The sequence below is a fragment of the Pteronotus mesoamericanus genome, unplaced genomic scaffold (assembly GCF_021234165.1).
Source record: "Pteronotus mesoamericanus isolate MK-2021 breed Mesoamerican mustached bat unplaced genomic scaffold, CSHL_Meso_final scaffold_167, whole genome shotgun sequence".
Lineage (NCBI taxonomy): Eukaryota > Metazoa > Chordata > Mammalia > Chiroptera > Mormoopidae > Pteronotus > Pteronotus mesoamericanus.
This window is the reverse complement of record NW_026555308.1, coordinates 48,526,803-48,539,355: the sequence shown is the minus strand read 5'-3', so window position 1 is coordinate 48,539,355 and position 12,553 is coordinate 48,526,803.

Below are 12,553 nucleotides of genomic sequence, written 5' to 3'. Positions count from 1 at the left end.
TCATAGTTCTCTGCAGCCCTTGTTATCTCTTAATAAGCATTTAATTATTTAGCATCTGTCTCTGTCCACCTTAATGCTAACTTCATGAAGATAGGAGTCTTTGCCCATCTTGTCCCTGCTCCTCAACAGCTCCAAGAACAGTGTCTGTCATAGCATAGGCAATATGAAAACATGTCAGAATGAACAAAGGTAGGCATGAAGGAGGGAAGGGATTAGGGTAAAGTTTTAAGAAAGAAGATCAGCAGGAGAAGGAGGTAGTTTAGACCCCATTTTACACATGGGGAAACTGAGTCTCTAGGATATCAAGGAGATGGACCAGACTTACCAGATCTCCCAATTTCTTGAGAAGCCAGAAACATATTTTAAGGACAAATTAGGAAAACAATACCATTTTGAAATCTATTAAAAGCCATAATATGCCTAAAAATAAATTTAATGAAGGAGATGAAAGATCTGTACTCTGAAAATTATAAGTCATTGAAGAAGGAAATTTAAGAAGATACAAATAAATGGAAGGATATATCTTCCTCATAGATTGGAAAGATATATAATGTTAAAATGTTCTTACTGCTTAAAGCAATATACAGATTCAATGCATTCCCTATTAAAATATCAATGGCCTCCTCAGGCAGAAACTAGTACTAAAACTTATATGGAACCAAAAGGACATCAAATAGCCAAAGAAATATTCAGAAAGTACAAAGAGGGAGATATCACACTCCTTGACATAAAACTATGGTATAAAACTATAATAATCAAAATAATAGGGTGCTAAAAGAATGAAAGAATTTGAAATAAACATGGAACTTTAGAAGCCGGTAGAACTCTATGGTTCAGCTACTTCAATTCCTTTCTCTAAAGATGAAAAAAGTAAGACCCAGAGAAGTTCAGTTACATGCCTGAAGTAGCCACGCTTGTTAGCCGCAACACCACATTAGAGTTCTCGTGTCTAAATTCTGAGCTAGTGCTCTTTTAAATACACAACTCTACTCCTTAAAAAGAAGTGATACAGAGAGGAAAGATGCGGTAAAGGAGCGAATGCTTTGGGGTTGGGTGGATGAAGACGTAATTCTAGTCTTGACACTCGGAGACCCTCGCTGTCCTTTTTAATCTGTTAAATGACAGTGACATCTGCTTGAAAAGATTGTTCTGAGGGAGTGTACGGGCACCGTCTACTAAATCAGGACTATTTCTGTCTCATATACATGCAAATGTCTCTCTCTCTCTCTATATATACACACACATGCACATATATACATGTATATATACATACATAAATAAATATATATTTATATATTTAATTGGTATATCTAATGGGATTAAATTATGTTTTGATCCATTAGTTACCACCATGAATGTTGCTATTCTCTCTCTGTATAAAATATATATTATTAATTACATATATTCCATTGTGAATTAGGTTACATTTTATAATGTATATAATCTGTATCATAGTTATTTATTGTGAATATAATTATATTTTTTTAATAATATATGGAAGCCTCTAAATTAACCCAGACTTTGAAATTCCAGCCTAAAGCAGCATACTTATTTTTAAATTCTAATTTGTAATTAATAAGTATTTAGTATATTTGAAGTGCTAAATATGTTAAAAGTTTTATATTGCACTTGATGGTTAATAATTTTGTATTCACCTGAGGAAAAGCAAAAAAGGAGAGAAAAGTAGGCTTTCAGAGACTCCAAAGAGACAGCAATAAAAAGGAATAATATAATGAAAAATATTTTTTGGATCTCTTCACAAATATAATGTTTTCCTTTTAAACTAAATGAGACCACTAAATATGTTAGGGACTTTAGGAGGAAATAAAGGTGAAAGGCAGTATGAGTAACATTTGGTGATTTTAAGTGGGTATGTGTATATACAAGAAGAGTATCCACTCAAGGGTATATCAAAAGCTCTATCATCAAAAGTGCCTTGCAAGATAAAACATTCTTTAAAAAGTTCTAAAGAAATAAGATGGAATGTGATAAAAGGAAAATATAATTGACCAAATTAGGATATTACTCTTAATACCAGATGTCACTTCTAGCGTAGTGCTTTTTAAAATCCATCTTCTTTCTGCAAGGGAGAGAGAGGCTAAGTGATTAATACCTTAGAAATCTTTTTTTGTCATTATTCTGCAGAATTGCATAGCAGGCTTAGAAATCACTCACTCCGAATATGACTTTTCATTTCATACCATGTGCTTTTCTCAACTAAGTTACAATTGAAATTGAGAATTCATCTTAAAATTTGACCTATAAAATCATTAATCAAGTTGGTCAAGTTGAAATCTTGTTACAAAATGTCATATACATATTGGCGAATGAAAAACTTCTCACTGTAAAACAAAAAAATATGGCATAGTAAATAAAACTACAAACACCTGGGAAGAAAATCTGAGTAAAACAGGTAGAAACTGGACAACAGAATGTTCTTTAGTAAAATTCTACTCAAGCAAATAAGAACAACATAGAAAGACACTAGCAGAAATCCAACCCATGACATTATATCTGAAATGGACTCTAGAAAGAAAGCACATTAAAAGTGTACCACTTAAACTCCACTGTCTAACAGTCCTTTGGCTTCTTCATTTTCAATATTATTTTAAACACCCCCCCCATTTTGTACCTACCAATTATGCTTCTTAATACCCCCTTCTTCCCCTTCCCCCACCCAGCTGTTAACTACTCAAATGATCTCCATACCTATGGTTCTGTTCCTATTCTGGTTCCCTTTTTTGGGGGTGTTGAGGGGAGTCAGTTGTTGATAGTTGTGAATCTGTTACCTTTTTGTGTTTACAATTTTGGTCTTCTATTTTTGTCTTAAATAAGTCCCTTTAACATTTCATGTAATAATGGCTTGGTGATGATGAACTCCTTTAGCTTTTACTTGTCTGGGAAGCTCTTTATCTGTTCTTCCTTTCAAAATGATAACTGTGCTGGATAGAGTAACCTAGGTTGTAGGTCCTTGCTCTTCACCACTTTGAATACTTTTTACCAGTCCCTTCTTGCCTGCAAAGTTTCTTTTGAAAAATCAGCTGATAGTCTAATGGGAACTCCTTTGCAGGTAACTACCTGCTTTTCTCTTGCTGCTTGTAAGATTCTCTCTTTAATTTATGGCATTTTAATTATAGTGTGTCTTGGTGTGTACCTCTTTGGGTCCAACTCATATGGGATTCTCTGTGCTTCCTGGACTTGTATATCTATTTCCTTGCCCAAATTAGGGAAGTTTTCTTTCATTATTTTTTTCAAATAAGTTTTCAATTTCTTGCTCTTCCTCCTCTTCCTCTGGCATCCCTATGATTCATATGTTGGTACTTTTGGAGGTGTGCCCGAGTCTTATATTATCCTCATATTTTGTTTGCTTCTACTTTCTGTTCTGGGTAAATGTTTTTTTCTTATGTTCCATACCATTGATTTGAATCTCAGCTTCCATCCCTTCACTGTTGGTTCCCTGTATATTTTCCTTTATTTCACTTAGTATAACCATTTTTTCCTTTATGTTGTTGCCATACTCAATGAGTCCTATGAGTATCTTGATCACTAGTATTTTTGAACTCTGCATCTGATAGGTTGGCCATCTACCTTTAGTTTAGTTCTTTTTCCGGGGTTTTGTTCTCTTCTTTCATTTGGGCCATGTTTCTTTGTTGTCTCAATTTGGCAGCCTCCCTGTGTTTGTTTCTTTTTATTAGGTAGAGCGGCTTTGACTCCCTGTGAAAGGTACCTGTAAATTGTGTAGGGCAGAGCCTTAGGTAATTGCCAGAGTAGGGCAACCTGCTTCACCACTTTGTGGCTCTGTGTGAGGGGAGGGTTCAGAGAGGGGACTGTGATGATCCCTGGGTATTTGCCAGGCACTCCCCCTATTTCCAGTCACTTTACCCACCCGCTGTATGCAACTCGCACCCTTCCAGCTGTTGCCCTTGTGGTGTCTGTTCCCAGACTGGGTGGGTTTGCATACATTCTAGGACTTTGCGGGCTCTTTAAACAGACTTTCCTGAGAGATGGGCTACACCGACCCCCCCAGAAATTTACAGCCAAAAATTATGAGGCTTTATCATCTGGCACTGGAACCCTGGGCCAGGTGTCTCTCTCAGTTTTTATCTACCACACCTGACTGTGGGACTGCCTGCACTCATTCAGCCACCACCACCTCTCCACACCTTTCCATACCTCCTACTGGTCTGGATGATTGTGACTTCTTTAAATCCTTGGTTGTTGGACTTCCATACATTTCAATTTTCTGACAGTTCTGGGTGTTATTTGTTTTTGAGATTTAATTGTAATTTTTTTTTGTGGTTGTTGAAGAGGTGAAGTGTGTCTACCTGTGCCTCTATCTTGACTGGAAATCTGAATATTTAGGTTTTAAAGATACATGCACACATATTTTAGGAATTCTGTCAAAGTCACTTACAAACACATAAATGGCAGAATCCCTTCAGATTCTGTTACAGAATCATGCAAGTCCAAAACAGAAATATATTGCTGAAATTCCAATGAAAATAAATGTTTGAATGATATCTGTGAAAATGGTGGAGTAATAATGACACTCTCAAAAATCAACTAAAACAGGAAAATTATCAGCATCAGATTTCTAGGATCTCTGGAAATTAATCAAAAGCTTCAGTGGTGAGGTGCCATGAAGTAAAAAAAAAAAAAAAAAAAAAAAAAAAAAAGGAAAAAATATGGCTGAATCTCAGCAACAGCGTTTCATCCACTGCTCCAAAGATCAGCAGTAGCCTTAAAAAGTTAATAGGCCATATTCCTGGTATCAGAAGAAGCAAAATGTTACTGGACTTCTTTCCAAGATTTATTTCCAAAGAACAGGGATTACTTGACTGGTCTAGTGGTTCCCTGAAAGATACTACTCAAAAGGCTTATTTTTATTTTACCTCACTTGAAGCTACTCAATGCTGAGAGCTTCTCCCCAAAAGAGAGTTGTGGAATGTTGTAACATCATGACTGCCTAAAGTGATTTATAAGAGTTGTGGCAGACATTAAACAAGTCTTAAAAAGGAAAAGTTGAAGGATTAAATGTCCATATGAGCTGTGAAAAGCTCTGATATATTCCTATGAAACAACATGCCTTTAAGGAGTTGCTCACATATTCAGAAAAAATATGAAAGGGTCTTAAGGTCTCAATTTGGATATATGTTGAGACTCTGAACAAACAGGAAATGAGGCTAAGTCAGAGTTTAAAATTCTGGTTGAATGTTGAAGGTCCATCCCAACACTCACACAGGACACCTCAGCAAAGATTGTTTCAGGAATTTAAGGAAATCTTTATTTAGTCATTATCTGGCCACTAGATAAATGAAGTAGAGACTTCAGTGTCATATATTATAAAAGAAATAGACTTTAGAAACTATTTCAGAAATGTCATTAACAAAACAACAATAACAACATCAAGTACCAAAAATAGCAACTCTAGCTAGAAGTACTATCTGATTTTCGGGGTGGCACATTATATTATTTGAAGTGCACATTTTCAACATAAAATGACAATGTCAATGACAACTGGGCTAGCTGGGTAGCTCAGTTGGTTAGAGCATCATCCCAAAACAACAGGGTTGCAGGTTTGTTCCCCGGTTAGGGAACATAGGAGGGGGGACTCCAAAAAAATGGAATTATCTTCTGGAGGGCAGGCCCCTTTATACTACAGGTGTCCCCTGCTAAATAACTGTTCTAGGAACCCATCTGTATCAGTGTTCCAGCTGGCATTGTTGTGAGAGGCTGCATTTGGCTTCAGTGAATTTTTGTAAGACTCTTTCAATACCTTTGCCCATTTCATGATGGATGATTTAGAAGTGCACCTGCCCACACTGTGCTGAGTGTTCAGTAGTTTTTGATTAAAAACGGTATGACCCACCCTCTCTATTTACCAGATCTCTCCCCAAGAGATGTATTTTTTGTTTCCCCAGATGAAAAAAATCCTCAAAGGGAAACATTTTGTCAGCCTGGAAGAGGTGAAACAAAACTGGGAGAAACACTAAAAGGCATCAAAATATACAAGTTCAAAAACTGTTTTGAGCAGTGGAAAAAAATCTCAGTAAATGAATTGCTTCAAGTGCAAAGTACTTTGATTGTGGCTAACATTTAAACATGTAAGAATAAATACACAATTTTTATACAAAAATTCCAGGTTTTTGCCCCCCCATACAAGAAGCCACCAGTGAATTCATAAATAAGTGGAACAGTATGTTGATGTTCCTGTCTCCCTAAAATCAAATAAGAAATATTATAATATGTACAAAGAAACAAAGACATATGACCCATGAAAAATACAGTAATCAATCAATAGAAACTCTTTCTGAGGAAGCCCAGATATGGGACTTATTATAAATTAGCTCTTTCATAAGAGCTAAAGAAAAGCTAAAGACCATGCCATACAACTAAAGGAACATATGAAAATGTCTCAACACATATAAAAGGATTTCAATAGAAATAAAAATTATAAAAAGAGGTTATGTAGAAATGCTGTAGTTGACAAGTAAAATAATTGAAATAAAGCTGTGACCTCACAGACAACAGTATGATTATCAGAGGGAAAGCGGGGGGTAGGGGCAGGTGGAAGAGGGTAAATGAAGGTGACAAATGGTAACAAAAGACAACTTGACTTTGGTGGTAAACACACAATACAATATACAGACAATGTGTTATAGAATTGTACACCTGAAACCTATATAATTTTATTAACCAATGTCACCCCAATAAATGAAAAATTAAATTAAAAATAAAAATGAAAAATATAGAATGAAACAAAAATTACAATAGAAAAGATTAACAGATTTGTGCAGGAAAAAGAAAAATCAGCAAACTTGTGAAAAGATTAATCCAGATTATCCAGTCTGAGGAACACAAAAAGAATAATGAAGAAGAGTGAATAGAGCCTAATAGACCTGTGAGACACCATTAATGTGCCAACATCAAGTGTACAAATTAATAGAACTCAACACAGAAAGAGACATTTCAATAACAAGTGTGGAGACTTCAATAACCTACTTTTCATAAAAGATGGAGCAACTAGAAAGGAAATAACATAAAAATAGAAGACTTGAACAACAATAATCCAACTAGTACAGACACTCTAATCAACAAGAGACTATACATTATCAAGTGCTCATGGAACATTGGAACATTTTCTAGACTGGACCATTATTGTTGTTGGGTTTTGTTGTTATTGTTTAGAAATAAAACAAACCTCTAATAAAGACTGAAATCAAGAAGTATGTTCTCTGACCACATAAAATGAAATCAGAAATCAGTAACCAAAGGAAATTTAGAAAATTAAAAAATAGGTACTAATTAAAGAATGAACTCCTTATTAACCAAAGAGTCAAAGAATAAATCACATGGGAATTAGAAAATACTTTGTCATATCAGTACTTACTGCATGCAGTGAAAGTAGTGCTTGAATGGAAAATTATATGGCCGCAATGAAAAGAAGACCTCAAATTAATAACCTAATTTTCAAAATTAAGAAAATAGAGACACACAAATTAAATCCAAAACAAACAGAAAGGTAAGTAGTAAAGATTAGAGAACAAAAAATAAATGAAAAAGAAAAAACTGACAGAGACAACAATTGATTATTTAAAAGAGCCACAGCCCTGAACTGAGTGGTTCACTTGGTTGGGTGTCATCCCACAAGGCAAAAGGTCATCTGTTTGATTCCCTGTCAGGGCACATGCCTGGCTAGCAGGTTTGGTCCCTGGTTGGGAGGCATTGGGGAATCAACTGATTGATGTTTCTCTCCCACCCCTTCTCTAAAAAATATTATAAATAAATAATATCTTTTAATAAAAGCCACAAAATTGATGACTTTTTAGCTACAGTGAAAAAGAGGAAAATTTTCAAATTGCTCACATCAGGAATTAAACAAGGATCATTACTATAGACTTTATAAAAATAAAAGTGGATTACAAGGAAATACTTTAAACAAACATGCCAACAAATTAGACAAGGAGTAAATTTCTAGAAAGACACACACCACCAAAACTTAAGAAGAAAAACTGAATATATTTATAACAAGTAAACAGATTGAGTTAGTGGACAAAAAATTTCAAATTAAGAAACAAGGCCAGATGATTTTGCGGGTGAATTCGACCAAATACTTAAAAAATTAACAGTAATACCAGTCAACCATCTGTATCTGTGGGTTCTGTATCCACAGATTAACCAATCACAGAATTGAAATATTTGGAAAGATGTTAGGTTGTTGGTTATTTGTAGTACTGTATAGTTAGGTCTATCATGGTCGCCTCTGTACTGAACATGTATATACTTTTTCTTCTTGTTATTTTTTCCTACACAAACAGTATAACAACCTTGTACATAGGCTTTACATTATATTAAATATTGTAAGTAACCTAGACATAATTTAAAGTGTACAGCAGGGTACGTGTAGGATATGTATATGAAAACTGTTATGCCATTTTATATAAGAAACTTGAGAATCCATTGTGGGTCCTGGAACCAATCCCCTAAAGATAAGGATGGCTGTACTTACTCAACACTGAGGGAAATAGAGAAGATGAAAAAACACTTAACTAATTTTAGGAGGCTGATATTATCCTAACAGTAGAGTCAGACAAAGTTCTCTCAAGAAAGTATGACATGCCATTTTCCTCTATTAATATTGACACAGTCTCTTCAAAAGCATATTTAAAGAATTACATACCAATAGCATGTGAGATTTATTTTAGGAGTGTAAAGTTGGTTCAAGATACAGAAATAAATCAATATAATATACCATTATTAATAGAATGATGGCATAAAATATACACATGACCATCAGAATAAATGTAGAAAATGCATTTGATGAATGAGAGTCACCAAAAATCCACAATGAACACCAACTTTAATGATGAGAGACTGAAAGCTTTTACATTAAGATTAAGAAGGAACAAGTAAATCTGCCCTTGCAACTTTTATTCAGGAAGTTCTAGACAGGACAATAAGACAACAAAAAGAAACAAAAATAATCAGATTAAATAGTAGAAAATAAAACTATCCTTCTTTGCAATGACTTTATTTTATATATAGATATCCTTAAAGAATCTGCAAGAGATATTGAAAATCATAAAAAAGTACAGTGAGGTTCCAGGGCAAAAGATCAATACACCAAAATCAATTGCATATCCTAGCAATGTACAATCAAAACAAAACTGAGAAAATAATTCTATTTTCAACAGTTTCAAAAATAACAAAATTAGGAAGAAGTTTAAACAGGTGAAATTTTTCTATACTAAAATGACAAACCATTGCCTAAAGCAATTAAAGATGTAAATAGATAGAAAGACACCTCATGTTCATGGATAGGAAGTCTTCATGTTAAGAGAGCAATACTTCTAAATTGATCTACATATATTGAATGCAATCAGTATCAAAATTCCAACTCTCTCCCGCCTTTTTTAAAGAAATATACAAGCTGAGCATAATATTCACATGAATATGTGAGAGACCCAGAATGGCTCTCAAATCTAGAAGTGTAGAGTGTTATATAACTCAAAACTTCCTAACTTCAAAACCTACTGACACAGCGATAGTGATAAAAAAAAGTGTGGTCCTCCCATGAGGATACACATAGAGATCAAAAAGTAGAATTTAGAGTCCATAAATAAACCCTCACTTCTACGGTAAGTTGATTTTCAACATGAGTCCTAAGAAAATTGAATTGGGAGAAGAATCATCTCAACAAATCTTTTCTTCATCCAGTTCCTGGGGCAATTGGATATTCACGTGCAAAAGATAAAACTTGTATCTCCACCTTATAGCACATACAAAAATTAACATAAAATTAAGATAAAATTAAAATGCAAAATGCAAAAGATAAAATTAAAAAAAAAAAAAAACCTCTTAAAAGAAAACTAAGTGTAAATCTCCATCGCCTTAAATAAAGCAATAGTTTCTTGGATATGTCACCAAAAACAAGTAATCAAGAAAACGGGTAAAGGAAGTCATCACATACAACTGTCGTGGATCAAAATATAATACCAAGGAACACGAATAGAGGGCTCGTGGGCACAGCTAACGGGGGAGATTGACTGTGAAAGTGGAGGTTGGGATGAGGCAGTGGGGAGCAATGGGGAAAAAGGTGGGACAACTGTTAACAATAAAAGATTGCAAAAAAAAATAGAACAAGAGAAAAAATATAATGCCTATCAAAAAAAATCAATAAGGTAAAAAGATAACTCTCAAATGAAAAAAAATCTGCAAGTCATACATATGATAAAAGTCTATTATCCAAAATATATAAGGAACTCATAGCTCAACATAGATAAATTATACAATTAAAATGGAAAAAGTATTTGAATATTTCTCCAAAGAACATATACAAATGACTAATAAGTATATGAAATGGTACTCAATGTTTCTTCCTTGAGAAATGCAAATCTAAGCAATATTCTTTCACATACACAAAATTGTATGATATAAAAACAAAAAACAATAAGCATTACCAAAGATGTAGAGGAATTGGAACTCTTGTATATTACTGGTGGGAATGTAAAATTATTGCAGCTACTGCAGAAAACAGTTTGTCAGTTCCTCAAAATGTTAAACAAAAGTACTACATCATCCAATGATTCCACTCCTTGGCATATACCAAGGAATTATATAAGAATTTTAAAAATTGGAAATAAATGTTCAAACAAAAACTTATACGTGAATGTTTATAACATTATTCACTATAACCAAAAGATGAAGGCAACCCAAGTGTCCATCAATGGATTTAAAAATATATACACTGTACATGAATATTATTTACCCATAAAGTATAATTAAGAACTGACACAAGCTGCTACAACAATGAATCTTGGAAACAAAAAGCCAAACACAAAAGGCTACATATTGTATAACTCCATTTATATGAAATACTCAGATTAAGCAAATCCATGTAATCAGAAAATAGATTACTGCTTGCAAGGAGAAATGGGATTGATAACTGGTATGGGGTTTCTTTTTGGGGTGTTGAAAATACTCTGGATTTAGTTGTGATGATCGGACAGCCTTGGAAATATACTAAAAACCACTTAATGATTCACCTTATATGGTGAATTTTATATATATGAATTATATTTTAATAAATATACTCATATACATACACAGACAAAAGGCACACAGACAAAATTTTTATACAATACTGTATCTTTCAAAATTCTTAAGATAGTATGATAGAAATGGCAATGATTATGAATGAAAAAGTAGCTCAGGAAATATTACATTAAGTCTTTTGCAATGAGGACAACAATATAAAATTAAGAATCTATAGTAAAAATGTTGCATCTTCAGCATTAGGTCTATATTTAGATATACTCAGTATTAAAGAGCTGTGAGAATTTTGAGTATCCTGTTGACACTCAGGATAAATGATTTTTAAAAAGTTTAGATGTGTAAACTTTTTTCATCTAGAAATACCAATTTCATAGTTTAACCCAATAAGTCTTATAGAGACAAAGTAAAAATATTTTTTAAAGTTTAGAGGAAAAATGTAACAGAAACTAAAGTGTGTCAATTTCTGCATTTTTCTTAATGATGTGACAAATTATATAGTCAAAGCTGATAATTGCAGGGAAAATTTTAATACCTTTAAATGATAAAGGTTAAAACTAAAGATATGTTAATGATAGAGAAGAAACTATAATTAATAATTGGAAGATGAAAATGGAAAGGAGGTAGGGAAATATTTTAAGTATTAGAATTTTCTAATCTTACATTTTTAAAGAAAAATAACAAAGTATTTGATAATGAAAAAGAAATAGGAACCTATATAGAATAAAATCAACAAAAGAAGGAACAAAATTATGCTAGACTTTAATATATGATTAAATGTGAATTTTAAATTAGTGGCAAAAATTTGTAATTTTCAACAAATATTTAAACCATAATTAGTTATTTTTAGGGAAAAAAGATGTTTCTCATCTTGTTTGTCAATGATATGTAGTTATATCGATTACATATAAAATATATCATAAATGCAATACATTTAATGTGTTGCATATTATACATTCAGTATTCAGTATTTAGTACTATGCCTTTGGCAGTAGTTAGCATTAATTTGACAATATCAATCATAATATAAAATGTATAGTATTTTAGACTGAGCAATACAATCCTAGAAAACTTACCCTGTATATTCACCCAAAAATAGAAAAACACTGAAATTCTGTGAACTGTATTCACAGAATTATTTTGTAATTGCTAAAATTTAGAATTGACCTAAATGACCATCAACAGAAAAATATTTATATAGTTAATGCATAAAAGCTAATATTATCACACCAGTTGAGAATATTTCCCTTCATTTGTGTTGATTTAAAAAGATCTCCAAATACAATTTTACATTAATAGAGTTGATAGGTTTCTGTTAGTACAACAGTAGGAACAAGGCTTTATTTCTTATTGTGAAATATCAGAAAAATGGGATACAGGGAGATTAAGGGATATGGTTCTCTTTCTAATTCTCATCTTTAATTATAAAAAGCCACCAGTCTTATGCAGACTCCTTTGCTAAAAATGTTGATGTTGACAACATTGTCCACTACAAATACTG